Here is a 4,826-nt window from a genome sequence, read left to right as displayed (position 1 = left end):
CTCGCCGACCTGACCGTGTCAGGTTCCCTTGCCTGGTTTGTCATCGTTTCGCCCCGTCCTGCGTTTTGTTTTTGGTTTGTAGAATTTTCCATGTTCGTCCCACGAGTAGGTCGGATCCTAGGTCCGCCCAGGCAGAGCCGCCTTACCTGGGTAAGGCAGATACACCCGGGGGGTCGCCAGGTACCCCGGGGTTGGTCGCTAGCGACTGGTGCACCCACCAGCCACCCATGGTGCTAACCAGGGGTACTCTCCTCACCGCGTGCCGCAGCTTGGGGCAGGGATTTTTGAAGAGATTGTCATCCTCGCAGGCCGGCCGGTTAAGGCAAGCCTCCCGTTCCAGCGAAACTTGACCACTGGATTACGGTATAATTGCTAGGGCACTCCGGGTTCGCTACCCGCACCAGATTGCGACGCAGCCTGGCCCCTGGAGAACTCAACGACGCCGCTGCATCCTTCATCGCCTCTCAGCCATGGACCTTACCGGCGTGGTAGTACCTTCCAGAGTCCAAAGGCTGTAGCCCAAGGACCACGCCGGCATAGCCCCAAGTCCTCATTGAGGCCATTCCAGCGGCAGCGATCGTCCCCCTTTCAGTCGCCTTGTACGACAGGCAGGGGTTACCGTGTCTGTATTCTATCCCCCTGTCACAGGGGAGGTTTTAATGGGCTTTCCTTCCCTTGGTGTTTGGTCCGCGGGAGCTATCGCTCCTACCCTACATGCACTCCGAAAAGTGCATGGCGAGCATTCCCCTATCCGCCACCTGGGGACGCGATACGTCGGGGTATCACCTCCCCGCCCAGCCAGTACACTTGGCCAGGTCCGTGGAACCTTTTTTTTTTTATAGAAGAGGAAATGCATTTATGCACGCGCAGGAAGATCCCCTTTCGTCTAGTCGGCTAGAGGGGGCCCGGGCAGTGTGGGACTTATACCCGCCCTGAGAGGGCAGCCTGGCGCCCGTTTGGTGGGGGCAAACCCAAGGAGGCAACCCCAGAAGGGGACAACCTGGCAACCCGACCCCGAAGGGTGGGGTTTAGCCCAAGAGTAGGTTTCAGCCCAGAAGGGGCGACCTTGAGCAGGTAGTCCAGAGGGGACAGTCCTGTGGCTGGATATACTACCCACTAAAACCTCTTCCCTGTGTGGGCCGCCAGTACCTTTTCATCCTTTGGGATATATAAAGAATACCAAGGTATAGCCACAACGGCGTTTTGGCAATTCAATGCATTTCGCATTATTCTGTCCTCCCGCAAAAACGCCATGCGCTAGGCACCATGGGACATCTGCGGATCCACGCCGTTGCACCTCCGATCTTGCGGTAGGACATTTTCAACCTGAGCAGTACACGCAGGAATTTTTCTTCAGCAACGATCGGCACCGGGGGGACATCCTCAAGGATCGCACCATCCCGGCGTGAACGCGCCACCTCTTCGCCTGCCTAGCATTTTGCCAGGACAGGCGTTCCTCTTCGGCCACGACCAGCCGCCGGAGCTCCTACTCAACGGGTGATCGCGCCATGTCTTCACCAGCCTGCTAAGCGAGTTCAGGAGCTTTCTCTTCGGCCACGACCAGGAACCAGAGCTCCTGCTCAACGGGTGATCGCGCCATGTGTTCACCTGCTTCAGCAGGGCTTGCTCTTCGGCCACGATCAGGAACCGGAGCTCCTGCTCAACGGGTGGTCGCGCCATGTCTTCACCAGCCTGCAAAGCGAGGTCAGGGCTTCCTCTTCGGACACGACCAGGAACCGGAGCTCCTGCTTAACGGGTGGTCGCGCCATGTGTTCACCTGCTTCAGCAGGGCTTGCTCTTCAACACAGCCAGGTCCCGGGGCGAGTCCTTACCCCGGTTGACTGTACCACGTCTTCGTAGGCTGCAATCCTCGGTGACTTGTCCCATACATACTCCACACACACACACAAACGCTCACGACAAGCATAGCACATTGGATACCCCAAAATGCAACAATAATATGTGAATGAGTGAATGAATGAGTGAATCAGTAAATCAATAAGTCCATGAATAGAACCGATACACGAACAGTAAATAATGATAAAATGATAAACATAATAGCTATAATAAACATAAACATAATTAAACGTGATTAAACGTAACTAGATCACAAAATTCAACAAAAATCAGCGTATAATATGCATCTGATGCACAGAACAGTTTATGAAACAGTTAAAATGAAAGGACGAACAATAATAAACATGCGAACATGCGAACATGTGAACTAAACATAAGAAGCATGGCAAGCGAGTAAACAGACGAGCATATGTGGACTCAACATAAGCAGAGCAAAGCAATTAACCAACAAAACCTCAAAACCTCAGACGTCAACATCCAGCCAAGCAACCAAGCAGCAGGGAATAATAGTAAAGAGTATTTAATATTTAACCCTAGCACACAATTTGGACACACTGTTCAAATAAAATTCAAACAAACTATAAAACTGAAATGAAAATGAACCAAGGATGTAAAAGGTAAAGCAAAGATGCAAAGATGCCAGACAATAGCAGATAGCAATGCCAGAAGAAGTAAAACACAGAATGCCAATATTGTCAAAAGTAAAAGGTAAAGTATAAAGTATACTATAGACAGCAGATTCTCATGCGAAGTGGGTACACGCATTACCACAAAATGAAGAAACAAGATCACCACAACAGAAAGGTACGCTATATAGTATAACAAATAAATGCATGTGCGACGGGGAATTCCTCATAATCATCTATTAAAAATATCAAAGTGACTGAAAGAAGAATTACAGATAATAAGAAGAGAACTGAGAGCTTATATAAAGTGCTCAAACCAGCGAAGCTGAAAAGCTGAGAATCCCTCCTGCGAGGCCCACATAGCCAAGATAACCAGTGTCACGTCCTGTGACGCATTCTTTAAAATTTCTATTTCGCCACCCAAACTCTTTAAGCCGCTATTTCGCCACCTAAATTCTTTAAACTTATATTTCGCTATACAGATTCTTTAAACTTACATTTCGCGATACAAATTCTTTGAACTTCTATTGCACCATCCAAATTCATCGCTCCGCAAAAATTCTGAGTGAGCAACTCAGCCGGGTCGTCGTACGGCGAGAACGCTGACGATCCGGACGAGGTGGTTCACCCGAATTGCCAAATCAAAAGTCGACCTCATTAATCAATATATAATAACGAGACCAAACCGCCCGCACACAGACCAACTATAGTACAGAACTCGTATCAGATCAAATTTAGTGCAGACTTAAAGTCATCGCGACCCGATCACTTCCGTGAAACTCGTTCAGAATCGGCCAGTCCGTTAACGCGAATCCGGATTTTATTCTAATACGCGTACAAAATACGCAAAATACGACTCTGCTACGGGACCCAGAGACCCGACAGAGCAATTCGTCAATTGTAAAACACGCGCAAGTTAAGAACTGTACGAACTACCAATAAACATTTGTTGTGCTCGGAAGTGTGTGAACTTCAATTAAACGTCTACTCTACTGTCTACATCCACCAGGACGACTTATTTCTACAGGTATCCTCGCCCAGCGAAAGGTAAGTAAGAACCTCTACCTAACTAACAACGTAGATACAAATCATACAAAAAAGTACGCGGAGAACTCAGTGAGAGGGAGAACTCTGCGACATTACACCAGGATAACGTAAATGAAAAGAGCAACATAAAACATAAAATTGAGCAGGTCAATCAATGGCGTTAACGTCAGACATTGTATACGATACATAATATATTCCTATCACGTCAATTAATGGGAAAAGTACTAAATCTTCAAAGAAGGGAAGATCAGCTGGGAATAAAAGCAAAAGAAGAAATAGATGGTGAACATAATGTAACACTGATAATTGGAATTATTGTTTGAAATTATTGAAACTGCTTAAACTTGCTTGCAGGAACATTTCACGCAACCACGACCTCAAATTCGTTTAATAAGCAAAGATGGTGGAGAAACAATCAAATCATCAAATGAAGGCAGTGAGCAATAAATAAATAAATTATTAATTATTGTTAGCAAATCACAATAAAGATAAGTAACAATATATATCCCATAACATGAATGATGATGAATATAATGAACATAGTAGGAAGAGATAGAACTATTAACATCATAAGATACCATGATATTAAATATTAAACCGTAAATCATAATATTAATCCATTTGCAGAAAACCCTACGCCAGCCAACAGAAGTGGAGGCAAAACGTAACGATTAATAGGAGAGGAAAATACCCACCTGACATAATATGAGGAGCAACATGAAACGTAAATCAGCATAAAACCTGAAGCAAGTCAAATCAATTCAAATAGTTAAAATTGCGTAGATTGTTACTGAATTATCATACCGCTCCGATAAGACTGACATTAACGTTAATACTAATGCAGATGCAGGTAAGTCAATGTAGTACAACGTGTGATGAACAAAGCTAATCAAATAATAAACACCACATACTACCGTATAATTACTGAACCACAATATAGAAATAAAAGAAAACTAGTCCCTAAAATGAAGAAAATAGATAAAATTATTATGAACATATGTATATGTATAATATGTAACAAAAACACGCCAAGTGCAATCAATTTAATTTAATAAAGTATACTAATATAGATAGTTAATTAAACTCCTTATATTATAGTCAATTTAAATGATACAATTCCATTCAACCCCTTTTAATCCTGATTAATAAAGAAGACATATGAATACTAGAACCAACCAGACATTATTATAAGAAAGTCAAATGAGATCCACGGTCCAGGAGATCAGAATTTCAAAGAATTTAAGGAATCATGACGCACATATGTATGTATAGAAAACAATAAAGACATTGTACCAT

General features: G+C 44.4%; 1 long non-coding RNA gene across 1 annotated transcript; it reads left to right on the top strand.

Moving 5' to 3' along the window:
• Positions 1–3,724: 3,724 nt before the first annotated feature.
• Positions 3,725–4,485, top strand: LOC123988051. The gene is made up of 3 exons (XR_006829621.1): positions 3,725–3,812; positions 3,885–3,966; positions 4,158–4,485. It is a non-coding gene; the product is annotated as an uncharacterized LOC123988051 (long non-coding RNA).
• Positions 4,486–4,826: the final 341 nt, after the last annotated feature.

This window comes from Osmia bicornis, chromosome 8 (assembly GCF_907164935.1).
Source record: "Osmia bicornis bicornis chromosome 8, iOsmBic2.1, whole genome shotgun sequence".
NCBI lineage: Eukaryota > Metazoa > Arthropoda > Insecta > Hymenoptera > Megachilidae > Osmia > Osmia bicornis.
Note: the sequence above shows the minus strand (reverse complement) of the source record. Positions and strands in the feature narration are given on the sequence as shown.